Raw genomic sequence first — 15,835 nt, 5'->3', positions numbered from 1 at the left:
TGAATTTATTTATTTTTTCAGTAATATCCTTTTGCGTTATAAGGTCTATAACCGTAAGACGCTAATTTTTTCTTCCTTTAAAAACTAGGCTCTTTTGCATTTGAAGAAGGATTTAAAATTTTCGCAATACTTTTTTTCGCGAAACTCCTTCTTTGAGTTTCTTACAAATAGGAACAAATATTCTGTACCTTTCTTCTGACATGATTGAAAACCTATGTTTTTGCGTTTTCCTTAAACACATTGTTTGGAAATGGTGCCGAGGCTTTGAAAACCATAATCTCTTATTTTAAAAAATTAGAAAAGCTCTATTGCAAATTTCTTCCATTTTTTTCCAGTTTTCTGTTAGATGATATGTAAAGAAGATCAAAATATCACTGAAAATGGAAGGCGAAAAACCATTTCCTAGAACGGAAAACCACAGACAAATTTCAATTCACTAACAAGACGATGCGACCTCTCATTGCTCAGATTAAGCTCTGCAAGTTTACAAAATAAGTTTAATAATAAATAAGGATGAGTTTTTCACTACAAAAATACGCTGATTGGGCGTCACTTCAACTTAGAAAGAATAAACCAATCATTGAGCAAGGATTTGAAATCAGAACATTTAGCAATTTCCACGAAAAAACAAGAAAGATGATATGCAAAAGGTAACAAAAAAAAGTAGTTTTCTATCAAAACAACTCACTTTTTGTTTCACTTCCATTTTACGCTTTTTAGTATTCCTATATGCTTCTATAAAACCCTACGGTTTGTTTCCAATTTTTTTAATCTCCGGTTTTGTTGATAGCTTGTAAGCTTCTGTTGTTATATTATCAAACAATTGAGGTTGTACATTACAGAGATTATTAGCAGAACACTCATTTATAGCTTCGTTATTACCATTTGATATAGCAAAAATATCATCTTTCAAAATGGTTCTATCCTCATTTTCTTCTATTGCACATAAAAATTGATCATCGTTTCAGTAACTGTAAAAACTGTTTACACTTTAGTTTATGTTCATTTAGAGTTTCAGTTAACAATTTAGTTATCTTTTGAAGTTCCCATATTTTCAGGTTGTCCGTCATTTTTGCCTGAAAAATGGATTTTAAACTATATGCAACCTTAGTTTGCAGAAGTGATATACACAAAAAAATGGTTATATAATGCAAACCAAATAATCTAAATACAATGATTATTGTAAATACTGAAAATACCATTATTCTCAATGAAGTGGAAAACAATTTGAATGTGCAGTATTGACATCTTGAGAATCAATTTGTTGTATGAGAAGGTTTTGGTGGTCTTTATGCAAAAGATGGAAATATCAGATTGTATATTATGATTGACTTGGACTGCTTAGGCCAATTAGAATTCAAGGAAAGGCATGAAGAACAATCGAATGTTTTCCTTTTTTTCATGCGCATCTCTTAACTTACAGGTTACAAGATCTGTTGATGAATAGAAATCAATTTTTCCTTCAATCTGAAAGAGTTAGTCATTATAAAGGTGATCGTGCTGCTGTAGAAAGGGGGCAAGTGTATATGATGATTAAGTTGATTGTCTTATTTGGTTTCATTTTTGGTTTAGAAAAGATTATATACTTATTAGTATTTAATCTAAAATTAAAGAAAGACCTTAATGATAGAGTACTTTTTAAAATAACGGCTGTTGTTGAGGCAGCTGCCAATGATGGAAATATAAAATATGAGATAATTTGTGTGTAGCTTCAGTTGACACTTGTAAATATAATCGAATAAAAAAATCTTAGAGGATTAAATAAAAAAGATTGACTATAGATTTTATGGACCACAGAAATCATATTATAAGACTGTAATGCTTTTATCAAAGGCATTTAACCTCTTATATTTGTCCAAGGATTGGAAAGTGGAATGAAAAGACCACATTAGATGATAGGTGCATTTGAGAATAATAATTTTAATGAGCAAACTCATGATGCAAATATTTTCAATGAGACGAATATGACTGAATCTTATTGTATAATTAGTAGTGAGTGTTATCCTGGAGATAGAAAGAATAATGATTATGGAACAAGCGGTTGATTTTAATTAAGCATTTAAAGACATTATAATATTAAAGAGATTATAATGAATTAACACACAGTATAAAACCATCTAAAAATCCTAGTTTACTTAGACGTACTGACAGAATAAATATCATTGATACTAGATATCAAATTGATGATATTGGTCGACAACCTCTTTTACTCAATTTCAGATTTGTTGTATTTGTTAATTATATTATTTTTACGCATTAGTTTTAACTTGAAAGGTTTTTAGTGTTAGTAGTGAAGGTAGTAAGGTCGTTGATAAAGTCTCGTGGAGACGTCATTGAAACTGCTTCACAGAGGACTGTAGGTCCATAGTTTTATAGAAACTGATAGTCCAGGGATTATCATCTCGTAGTTGCAGTACAAAAAGTTGAGTGGTTTTAATTTGTTTTTCACACTAGGAAAAGTGTAAATCTTATGCTTGATTATAAAAGAGTAGCAGTTAAAAATGTTATTTGGACGCTAAGTTTCTGTTTTAGTAAAATTTGTTAGTTTATACGTAATTATATGCAAGTATTGGATAAAAAGTGCGATTCAGACGCTATTTTCCGTATTGAAAATGGTGGCACCCGTTTGTTTTTCTTTTTTGAATAGCACTTTTTATGCACTAATCATACACCATTTTTTTGAACAAAAATGAGTTTTTGAAAATTTTGTCTCCTCTTTTTTTTGGAATAACATTAAGTCAAAATGTGGATTAGCGGTGTCGAAATATGATGTGCAAACGTACATCAAAAAGTTTCTCTGCTGTTGATGATAATATCATTTTTGGACCGTAAAAATTTGTTTTTGTTTTTTTTTCATTTTTGCAGGATGATGTTATGAATTTCAGTTCTGGCCCGCTATAGATAAGCCTTTCGAAGACTTTCCGTAGTTATTTCTATTTATTTGTGAGGGAGGACAAGTAATCAGTAATCTTGTGGTACTCTCGCCTTATTTTTGGAGATTAGTCAACGGAAGAATAACATTCGGTTGCTTCTGTTGAATAATTTATACGTTTTATTGTTCCCCATATCAATCAATTTTGCTTAAACCACTCAAGTTAGCTTTGTTGTTATGGTAACTTCGTTTCAATTTTCAGCTCTTACAGAATTAAACCCCCTATTTTTATTACCAATTGAAATGATTTCAAAAGCAGCGAAACATTAAAGTCTCCTTTGTAAAAATTAATATCTGGAGCTATTTTTATGGGTCATTTATTTATATCAACATTAAGAAAATTGCAATTAAGACAACTTGTGAAAATAATCGGTTTATTTGAACTGGTGATAATTGTTTGCAAGGGTTCAACACCTAACGGGCATGGGTAAATAAACCCCAGATTTTCCGTGGAAAATATAAAATGACCAGACGCGAAGTACACTTAAAAGAAAAAAAATTAATTCTTCAAGCATTCCCGAAGTTCATAAAAGTTCATAAAAATCGCCTAATCCAAATAAACTTTGTGAGATTCAACATGCACCCTACAAAGCACACTTTTATTGTTTTCGAATTGAAAGGGAATGTTATCACTTATCAGTTTGTACAAAAATTTCAAACCAAGGGGGTGAATTATTGACAGTAAAGCGACAAATTAAAAATGAGCGTAGGATTTGAATTTTAATCTATTTTAGATTGCATTTCAGACTCTGAAGCGGGCTATTGTAATCCACACTAATACTGTTGCAGTGTGGGCAAAAATAGTGGGAAAAATAGTTTGTCATGTAGATCCCACACATTCGAACTGCAGATGGAATGAAGGGGGGAAATGTTTCATGTTTGAGTAGAGGAGATTTGATTGTAGTTTAACAGTTTCAGGACAATAAACCAGATCACAGATGACAAATTTAGTACTGTGAAAATAAAACTTCAGATAAGTACACGAAAATAATATCAATAATCAGATATAATCCATCGTGGGAGATAATTGTCGTGTAAAGATAGCAAAACGAAGTATATTGACATCCGAAGTCTTTTATTTAGTACAAAATATTTGCGTAGAAATTTGCTTAGAAATCTGCTTGTCCCAATTTAACCCCAAGTAGCTCTTTTCTGCTTCTGTGTGTCATCGCGTTTGCGAGACAGACGCTTCCGACAGTTTTATATCTTAAATATACAACTAAAGAGTAAACATAGAAATGCCACAATTTTAAATGCAAAAAGGAATAAATTATCAATTAGAAAAAAAACGCAAATTTATTTTTGAAACTAATTCCATACGTGGCAGCCCAAAATTTCTCCTTTTTGCACTGTCTTCCTCCGTAAAATAATGTTTTAGTTTCCCTGAAAACTTACCGTCACTTAATTTCGGATTTATTACATAAAAAGGTTAAAAATTTCGCAGTGCTGTTTTAAAAAGGACAGAAAAAAGCATATCTAGAGAAACAAAGGAGTTGTGGCTACGAACAGTTTTTTTGCTGTTATTTTTAAAAATAAATTTAGCATTTGGAAGACTAAAAAGTGAACTTGAAATTTTCGTCCCTGTTCTCTCTGTTAAAAAAAATTTAAAAAATCCAATTATTTTTTGATCCCAAAATTTCTTTCTGAAACACAGTTCCTTTCATTAAATGAAGTTGAACAGAAAAAAAGGTACAAACCCTAAAATACATAAAACATTAAGAATATATTTTGCAACGTTTGGAACATTAAAATACTAAAAAAATATATTGGAAGCTAAGAAACTAAAAACAATGAAAAATTAAATAAAGGTCCTTCAACAATTCTCTGTATTCCAATGCCTATGGGTCCTTCAGATATTCCTCGAAATAGAATTTTTTCAGAAAACCTTTAACGTTTTCAACCTTATCGAGTTCTTGTCTTTGTTCATATTGAACTTCATTGTACAATTTCATGGCTTGCAGCATCAATGATTTATCGAGGAATTCCGAATTACTTTTCACAGCCGGATAAAATTTTCCTGTTCTCGCATTCTTGTTGCAATTGGAAGTTTGCAATACATTGTTGCTGCTGAGAGCTTGTAATCGTTTCCTAACATTTTTCAAGAAAAATACCATGAATCGATATTTGAGAAGGAATTCAACAGGCATGATTCTATTTTTAAAGCAGTCGAGCGATCATACTTTTTTTGAAACACACTTTTATTCCCCAAATAAGTTGTTTTTCTAAAGTTATCATGAGATTTGTTTTGATACCAACGAGCATAAGAGATGATTTTTGAATGTGACTTAAAACAAGCGCGTTCAATAGTGTTACTCTAGTTTTTATGGGAAAGCAGTTCCTTATATCTTTCAAGATTTTGATGCTGCACGCCATTCTGGATAGTATTCTTTCGATGTCTTCTTTAAATTTTAATTTGTTGTCCAATTAAATTCCGAGATATTTTACCGACGACGATTCTCCTATGTTCACACCGCTAACATTGAGATATGATGGAATTCGTGTTTTTTTGGTGGAGCAAACACGATTTATTCTGTCTTCTTATTGTTCATCATTAATTGATGTGATTGGAAGTAATAACACAATTCTTCAATGTTTTTTCTTCCAAATAATTTCTGGATATATTTTCATTGGTATGAGAAGAATAGAGGAAAGTGTCATCGGCGTACTGGATTACTTGACATTTGTCTTTATCAATAGTTCTATGAAGATCATTCACATAAATGTTGAACAATAATTGTCCTATTACTGTGCTTTATGGCACTCCTCTGTTATTTAAAATCCAGTGGGACTCATTTCCTGAGAAAACTACCTTTTGAGTTCTGTCTTTCAAATAGGATCTAATCAGTGTAGATTGTGTAGATGTTCCGTCGAATCAGAAACATTTCAATTTTTCCATTAGTATTTTGTGTGAGATTGAGTCAAATGCTTTTGAGAGATCAAGGATAACAAAAAGGGTGTAATTTGTAAAAGCAAGCGAAATGACGCATCTATTCTAAGCAAAAATCATTTGATAAGAACGCGTGTAAAGAGTACAAAATTTAAAACATGGAGGTTAAAAGAGCAACTCGAGCGGATAAAACGTAGAAGCAACTGTACAGTAAGAATGAAACGTTCGCTTGTGAGCCTCAAGGCGTGTTAACGTTAAAATTATGACAAATGACAAAAAATTCTTGCACTATGACAGATAAATGAGACACAGGGGCCTATTTGTAAGATGTACTGCTTGCATAGAATAATACCAAGCAATTATGGATTGCAAAAACAAATTCACTCTAGGTAGCAGTTTGTAAGACTATTCATAAATTGGTGGTCATGTAGCCACAATTTGTATTTACAAACTGCAACCATACAAGCCCTGGGATGGAACTGATTTGCTCAATGAAAATCGGTACAATTGCAATTCGAGAAAAACTGTGGAAGTGTAGTTTTCAGACGTTATTTTCTTTTATATTTTTATAGATTTCCTGCAGCAGTATTGTCTTATTTTAGTTTTTTGACGCATATTTGATGTAAGATCAAGCGCCTAACACGTTTTCTAATTTGTTTTTTTTGGTAACAGAAAATCAATTTGCCAGTCTTAATAAGTATTGCTTTTAAACAAACTATTCAAACAGTTTTAGTTGTACCTGATCTTGATTGTTTTTAACCTAAAAGGATTGTAGCTCTAGTTTTTGAAAAATTTGCTCTTAATTCTTTGAACTTGATTAAAGAGTTTTTGCACCAGAAAATGAAACTCGCAAATCAGAACACAGTTTTGCTTGTTTTGTTTTCCAAAAAACTACAGTCTGCTAAAAATTAAAAATTTGTCATATGAAGAAATTGAGATAATATGAGGCTGCAGAATCAAAGAATCATAACTACCTTCGAAAAAGAGCCAAATTGTTCCAAGAATAACCCCAAATTTGAAGACAAATCTAATAAAGCCACTATAACCTGGAATCATCCTAGTTTAATTGATAAATTTGTAATTAAGTTTCATAAATGCACATACGCAATATACAGTGAATGATTTTTTTTGCAACAAGTAAATTAAAATTATACCCATACGGTTAAAAATACCTGAAACAAAAAATATTTCAAATCATTCAAACAAAATAGTATAATAAACATCAACAATTTTCTCACACAAAGAATCACATAATAAAATTTTCTTTCGATTGTTTTCTTACTAAAAACAAAAATAACTTTTGAAAGCTCCTACGTTACTATTCAAAGAAATTTTTTCATGTTGTGAGAGCAAGAAATCATTCAACGTTTTCTTAAAGACGTTTCCATTTTTTGACAACCGAAGCCACTGTGGTAACTTATTCCATTTTTGTACGCATTGACGAACAATCGAATTCAATCCAAAGCTGGTTTTGGCATTTTGTCTAGTTTTGAATTGTTTTGTTCGAGTATTTTGATGAAGACTCAGATACCCGTGAAAATTTTCAGAATTTTCTGGCCTAGCGATATCATAATGAAATTTGATTAGCAACATTTTTGCTATTATTAGCTCAGCTGGTAGGGTCTTTGTCTGGATTAGCAGATCTCTCGCTTTGTCATACTCTTTGCGTAGAAAGCACACCTTTATAACCCAGTTAATCTGTCGATTAATGCGTTTTAGGTTTTTTGCAGATAAATTTTGAAAAAATATTGCCGAAAATGATAAGTGTGAAAGCACAAGTGATTTTAAAAGAAGAATGCGCGCGTTCAGGGGAACTTGATGTCTTATAAGATAAATTGATCTCATAGCATGAGCCATCTTTTTCAAGGTTTTATTCAGCTGCTCCTCGAAACTAAGATTCCTGTCAATTTGAATACCAGGATAATTGCAACTTTTTTATGTCAAAACTAAATTAGCATCCCTTCTTCTACGTATTGAAAATTTTATTTTTGGTGCAAAGTTTCTGTTTTTAGTCAAATTTCGAAAACAATGTTACCCCATTGGACCCCTACACCAGCGTTCTTACCTTCGGGAAAAATGAGCTATTATGATACGCTCCTTTAGTAGACATCCCATCTGAGCTCCAACTCAGTTTCAAGGATTAAAAAATATCAAAAAAACACAATCTTTGCTCAGTTTCTCTCTCTCTCTCTCTCTGATTTTAAACGCAAATGCTTTTAGAAACGTGGAAACAAATCGCAATTTGAGATTTTTTGTGAATCATTGATGGAAGTTATTCACTTCACATTGAAAATTCTGGTACATTGCCTTTGCATATTGTCTCAACTTCATTGCAGGACAAGAACGCCAAAGTGGGGGAAGAATTGTGAAAACAAATTGTTTTCAAAAACTCGAATAAAAGCAAAATCGCGTCAAAAATTGAGTTTTTTTGCATCTTAAACTTATATGATGCTAAATTATTTCTGACGTTCAATTTCTGTTTTTAACAGGCATTTGCCTAGTGTTTTGCGGTACTTAGTTGCCCCCCTGAGTCTAAGTTTTGTTCCCTAGATAGTTGCCTGACTTAGTTTCTCACTGGTACTAGCTGCATCTCATTTTTGACTCTTCAAATAAATTTTCAAATAAATATTTTTTGATTTCATTTTTAAGAACACAAGAACATAAATCCAAGGAGTCATCAGTCTCTAAGTCGCAGTTTTTTCACCCAAAAAATATAAGAAATGTGTAGAGAGAACTTGAGAACAAAATAGGTCGAAGACAATCTTTTGAACTTGATGCTTCTTGATACTGATACTGCTGCTGCAAATTTTCCAGACTAATATATATATATATATATAGGTTTTTCTTTATGTAATAAATGTTTTCATTTCTTCCGACTCCTTCTAATTGAAATATATAATAAGTTATAAAAAGGAACATATTTTAAATTCCTTTTACTCAGAACAAATTTTGAAATGTTTAAGCTCCTTTTTCAAGAGTTGTGGCCTGTTTAGATATCAGAGCACTTGAATGGAAACTTAAGTGTTTAATGAGATTGTATTTCATTTATTTTTGAAAAATTACCTAAGTGTTGTAGCCGCAAAATTAGGTAAAATGGGGGTGAAATGGTTGCATTTATGTAGGATCTATGCTCAAGCGTAGATGTTACATAAATTCAAGGCATTAACCGCTACCCCTACATAAATTTGGGTTTTTTTGCCGTATATATTACATAACTCTGCGTTAAATTGAGGGTTCATCTCATATAATTTTGCGTTTCAAAGCTTAGTTCTTTCATCATTTTGAGCTTAATAGTTTAGCGTTGATTGTATATTATTGTGGGGGAATAGGTATGCGGTTTGTGTGTGTGTGTGTTTGTGTGGTTTTTGCGGGGGGGGGGGGGGGTTGGCGATAGGTAGGAGGGGGAGGGGGAAGTTTCTTACGTGGGAGAACAGGGGTTGGTTAGGTTACTGATTTTGGGGCCTCCAAAAAATTTCGTCAACTTCATGTTAGGTGCATGGAAAACTCAGTTTAACTCATCTTGCGGTCTCTAGTATTAAACGCAAATGAAAATTTATTATTAGCTTAAGAAAAATGAAAACAAATCGCAATTTGAGAATTTGTGAATCTTTGATGGACATTCTGGTAAGTTACCATTGCGTAATGTCGCAATTTCTTTGCAGGACAAGAACGCTAGTGTAGGGTTTTAAAAACTTGATAAAATTCGAAATCGCGTCAAATTGAGTTGTTTGCATGCTAAACTTAAGTGTTGCTAAATTAATTCTGACGTTCAATTTAAGTATACACCAGGCATCTACTTAGTGCTTTGTGGTATTTAGTTGCCCTCCTCAGTCTAAGTTCTATCCCCTAGCTATTTACCTGCCTTAGTTTCTCACTGGCACTGAATGCATCTCATTTCTGACTCTTTCAAAAAAAATTTATAGAACAATACAGACTAAATCAAACGAAGATTTTCCTCTTATGTAAAAAACTAATCTGCTATTTCGACTCCTCATAAAAGAAACATATGATCATACATGTATTTAAAACCCGGGCCGACGTGTCAACGCTAAAACGACAAATTGGTGGTGAACGCGTTGGTTGTGAATGCGTTGAATTCTTGTAGGATCTACGCTCAAGCGTAGATCTTATATAAATTCAAGGCATTAACGGCTACTCCTACATAATTTTGCGTTTCGAAGTGTGGGTGTTTCATAATTTTGCGTTTAGTTTAGCCTTAATTTTACTTAAATTGGTGGACTAGGTATTGATTTATGTGTGAGTGTGTGTGTGTGTGTGTGTGTGTGTGTGTGTGTGTGTAAACCGCAAAGTTATGTAGGATCTACGCTTTGAAACGACAAAAATTAAATGCAACGTGATGTTACAGTCCAATTTATAAGGAGTGCGGTTATTAAGAAACCTAAGGTACTGTGGCACAGTGGTAGAAGAGGTGACAAACATGCTGCAGGGCAGCCGTTATACAGTCTATTAATCCAGAGGTCTACGCGTTCAATTTTCGTAAGATCAACGCTAAATTCAACGCAAAATTAGCTAAGATCTACGCTAATTGCAACGCAAAATTATGTAAGGTTTACGCTTAGAAACGAAAAATTAAGCAAGATAAGCGGTAACTAGCGTTGACACGTCGGGAAATTGGCCACGAATTTCTTGCATAATTTTGCGCTGAACTCGTTGAATTTTTGTCTCTAAATTCAATGCACTCAACGCAAAATTATGTAAGAAAACAGCGCAGAATTTGCGACTTGTCAACGCTAGTTACCGCTTATCTTACATAATTTTGGCACAAAAATCCTCGACCCGGGAATGCTTCCTGCAAGATTTTCCTAATTCTTACAGATTTTTAGTGCCGGGGCAGCATGCTGCAACATGTTGAAAATTTTCAATGATTTAATGTTGACACTTTTGAACAGTCGCTATTACAGAGCAGATTGCATCACATTATATTGGAAACGTGCAATTATAAAATATGACATTGTCCTCGTTGACCGCTTAATTCATTATTACATAAGTTGTTTTGTCACATTTTCGAACTGTCGCCTGATTATGCAATCAGCATTGATTATATCGAACATCCGATTGCAAACAATTTTCTCGTTTTGTCCAATCTGGGTGACATTTTCCATTCTTGCTAATCTTTGTTCCATAAAAATAACTGCGCGGTATGGACTCAAACAAACTTAGCACTGAATCATTCATTTTCAATTCTGAATTTTTACGCTGTCCAGTATTGTGATCATGCTATGATTTAGGCTTATCATGGTACATTAAAGAAGAAAAAAGATCTCTAAATTTGGTCTGGAGTCTGGAGAATTGTAAAATTCCATCAGGCAAGTATGAAAGAAAGAGGGTGGGGGTTAATAACTAGGGTCTCAAGGGACCGAACGCAAAATTTAACCTGGCCTCCGAGTGTACATTAAACGCATTAAACTGAATCATGTGGTAATTTGGTGCTTTGAAATACACTTTTGAACCTAAATTCTTCGGTGCGGCTCTACATAATTAAAGCTCTTTGTGTACCATAATGAGCTCTCTTCCAAAACCCACCCTTCAGTCGTAAACAAACTGTACCCAAACACAGAGGCTGGTATATTCATTTGGGCGAGTGAACATTAGATCGAAAGAACTGTTCATCGAAATTGAAAACTGTCCTTATCGCTTAAATTCAGTCGGTATTAGGCTTAAAAGTGACATTAATTCTCTTGGCCATACCTCAGTTGTTTGTGGATCTTGATATAAATCTATCAAAATCAAATCGGTTTGAATCCATTTTTAATTTCTCATTGTTTTATCTTAAAATGCGTTCTTTAAACTGGTTGGTCAGTTCAAATTGAAGTTAAAAATTTGAGTTCGATTTACTGTTCAAATATTTGCTTTGGTTAATCTGTCTTTCGATGTTGTGTGATAGCATTAGCATTTTGCTTGGACAGCAAGTTAGGGTTATGGCTAAGGGTGCGAGGGAATTATAAGCAATGCTATAGGGTATTTGACAATGGGGTAGACAGAAAATTATGGTCGGATTAAGGTAGGGTTAAATTTCAGGGTACTTTTCAATCTGCCCTGTCTTAGCTTCAAGCATATAAAGAAGGCTGTGCTAAATCTAGGATGAGAAAGGAGATATTTCAAACAGTACCAATATTTGATGGCTCTATTCAAAACACATATGTTGTCTTACATTTCTCCTCTGATTCATGCAGTCTCCAAATTGTCAAATTCAGACTAATAAGAAAGCTCATTTGAGTGTCTCGTCACCCACAAATTTCAACTCCTCCTTTTCATGGTTGCCAAACTATTTCTCAAAACATTGGTAAAAGTTTATCCCGGCTATCCAATTTCAACTGACCAGAAATTTGTTCAAAGTTAACACGCAAAGCCACTGTAAATTGTTTCCAGGTTGAACAACTCGGCTCAAACCCTTTCAAGGCTTTATTTAATGTCAATGATTTTGCAAACTCAGAAGTCCGGCTCTGTATATGTTTAGTCTGTAGCGGTGGTATGTTAGAAGTCTACTTCGAAGCTCCAACTCAAAACTATTGTCATATTTCAAGTTATCATGTGTAGTTCAACTTTCCAAGATAATCCCGCTCAGCTCATTCCAAGTAATCATTCGATTGAAATGAGGCAATCTGGCAAAATCAATAATAACTTGTTCATCTGCTTTGATTAAGATAGTTATGAACAACTGTTGGTTATCTGGACAACTTTTCCCATCCCCAACTTTAAGTACTTTTATAGTTGTAAAACCGACGGAAATTTAAACAACTCCGAGAATCTTGAAAAAGGCGACCAATGTCCAATGTCGGGTTAGACTGAGATCTACGATAGATCAGCCTGCTATGATGAGACTCCTATCTATATATTGTAGCAGATGAAATACTGAATGTACACCTCCAATCAATCAGAGACTGAGACTACTCTATTCTCTTATATATAGTGCTTGCATGCCTGACTTCAGTCAGTCTAGTAGAAGTAGATAGTTGAATCTCATGTGAATCGATTAGTTGTACTGTAAACATCCTAGGTGTTATATTCTCATCCATGAAAAATTAATTTAATGCAATTGAAAATTCAGCTAATAGAGCCCAAAAACCAACGGGCTCTGCACTCTGCCATTTTAAGGGCAAAAATGTCAATTTCTTGAACAAAAATATTTCTTTGTTGCGTCATATTTTTGGTGCCATTTTTTTTCCTAAACGCAGAGAAATAACTGCAAAGAACGACCACTATTGTTCATTTTGGCGATGAGTTTCTTCCGATTGTTTCAGCTTTGAAACCCAATGAAATAGCTGATCCTATCTTTTTTGTGATTCAAAACTAATTGTAACACGTTATTAGAGTTTTGAAAATTAAGCATTTATCAACAAAGCTAGTGTATCTTTTCGAGTTTTTTGGAGTTATCTAGATAAAGTAATTCGAAAATATTTTTGGGAAATTGATCTGACAACCAATCTTTGTACTCTAAATGAATTGTTTCTCAAAAGAAAATTTAGCTTTTTTGTTACAAAAGAGATGACAAAATAACCAAGACGACAAAATGACTCGAGATGCGAAAATGCAGAAAACTTCACAAAAATATTACAAAAGCACAAACTTTTGAAGCCATTAACGTTAAAGGTAATAAAACACACAATCGTCAAAGTTTAAGAGTAAACTTAATCTCACGATATCAAGGCAAAGGTAATTCGTTCCTAAAACGTTCTAGGCAAAAAGCAACATAAACTTGAAGCGGCAAGTTTAGCTTTTCTTTTTGGCAGATCTCAGTCTTAAGATTGGTCACCAATTCAATCTAGGTCACTCCAAACCGAAAAATATTAAAAATAAAACCGCCTTATCTAAAACATTTCATAATCAGCTTTACTTAAAATTATGTTCTATAAACTTTTTCTCAGCTTTCTGCGTAAAATAAAACGCATTTTATGCCTATTTGATAGTTTAGAAAAACTCGATTCTCATTGGCTAAATAAGACGCTTTTTTCCGCTAGATAAGTTGCTCTTTTATTCACTCGATAACAAAGTTCATCAGCTATTTTTTGAATACTATATAAAATTCATTTAATATTATTTTTATTTTCTACGTCAATATATATATATATATATATATATATATATATATGTATATATGAATATATATATATATATATATATATATATATATATATATATATATATATATATATATATATATATATATATATATAACAGAGGTCATCAGCTATTTTCTGAATATTCTATATATTATTCATTTAAGTATTCTTTTTATCAGTCAATTTATTAATATAAATATGTATATATTAACTTGGGTCTCATTTAATAATCAATGGACTTGTTATTAATGCAAACTTTTAAGGGACATCAAAAAGAAGCACAAAAATCTAACAATAAAAAATTTCTGAAGAAAACGCTTGCTGAACAAGATATAAAACATCGGCTGTATATGAACAATTAATAGGTTAAAGTTTAAGTCTCAATATTCTATATATTATTCATTTAAGTATTCTTTTTATCAGTCAATTTATAAATATAAATATGTATATATTAACTTGGGTCTCATTTAATAATCAATGGACTTGTTATTAATGCAAACTTTTAAGGGACAACAAAAAGAAGCACAAAAAACTAACAATAAAAAATTTCTGAAGAAAACGCTTGCTGAACAAGATATAAAACATCGGCTGTATATGAACAATTAATAGGTTAAAGTTTAAGTCTCAAAAAAGCGGATGAGGCCTATAATTTATCAGACTTTATAAGTTAACCGAAAGAAAAAAGGAAAAACTTTGAAAGCAAATTAAAAAAAATAATTCGAACTCTTAGCTATCAACTGACTTGGTTGATAGCTTAGAGTTTTAATAGGTTCCTTGAATCAATTCCTTGCATTGAATAGGTTTCTTGGCCTCAAGAAAGGGAAGCTTTTGAGACATCACTAATCAGAAAACTTCTTACGACTACATAATAAAACCAGTTAGGGGCAAAAACCCAAAACTCAATTGAAAAGTGCCTGAAGGCCGTTAAAAGTAAATGCTACTTTGCGATCATTTTCTTTACGTTCAACTAACAGTGTTTTCGAAGCAAATAGTAACTTTCAGTTTTATTGTTATAAGCTGAAATGGCTTCTAAAAAGAAACAAAATTATGAACAAAAGTCAAAAAATCTCAAAGTTTTAGGAAAAACTAGTAGAATTAAAGTTATAAAACAAATTTGTAGACGATGAAAACGCTAATCAGCATGATTTTTGATTGAATATTAAGGATAACTGACCTGTTGGTAGCGGAAGAGAACTGTAGGATTACGGAATTTAGTTTAAATACGGCTAACGTCCAATTTTTTTCAAAATTTTATCTTCAACGTCCCAACAACCATTAAGTATGCATTCAAAGCATTAAGTAGGTTCACTTATTTCTTTTTACAAAGCTAATTTTTTTACTAACTATTAAGGCTAAGACATGGGACTAGATATATGCAACAAATGCAGGCAAAACTGAAAAACAAAAAAAACCATTAAACAAGAAAACACAGAATCGAAAACAAACAAAAAATTTGAAGAAAGGTTCCCTGAAAATAAAATAATTGTTCATTAAGCAGAATTTTGTTATAAATGGCATTTTTAAATTTAAATGTACTTTGAGTTGAAAAAGGACTTGTCTCTAAATGGCGCGAGCAAAACCAAAAAGAAATATCAAAATAAGGTCAAAAGCCCTCTCCAATAGAAATCGAATCTTATAGATTGTAAACTTCCAGATGAGACCAAAACTATTTTGCTGCTTTTTTTGCTGCTTCGTTTTGAGGAACACAAAATTTTTCCTAATTTGATCAAAAATAAACAACAGTTTTGAATTCAGATTTTGTTTACCAAAAACATAGGAAAAAGAAAAAAACAATTTGAGTATATAGTTCTTCTCCCCACGAAGTGGGGTTGAAACAATAAATTGATTTTGCTGTGGTTCTCTGACTATGAGTTTTTTGCTTGAACGTATCCTAATACAGTGTATGTTTGCCTCCAATTTTCGTTAGGAGCCTGA

The 15,835-nt window shown here is 32.4% G+C and overlaps 1 protein-coding gene across 1 annotated transcript in view; it reads left to right on the top strand.

Annotated features, from left to right (window-relative positions):
• Positions 1–15,835, top strand: part of LOC142336201 (uncharacterized) — a 108,849-nt gene that overhangs the window by 77,228 nt on the left and 15,786 nt on the right. The gene's annotated exons all lie outside the window — the stretch shown is intronic.

This window comes from Convolutriloba macropyga, chromosome 3 (assembly GCF_964194025.1).
Source record: "Convolutriloba macropyga chromosome 3, txConMacr16.3, whole genome shotgun sequence".
In the NCBI taxonomy this organism is placed as follows: Eukaryota; Metazoa; Xenacoelomorpha; order Acoela; family Convolutidae; genus Convolutriloba; species Convolutriloba macropyga.
This window is presented reverse-complemented; position numbering and strand designations above follow the sequence as displayed.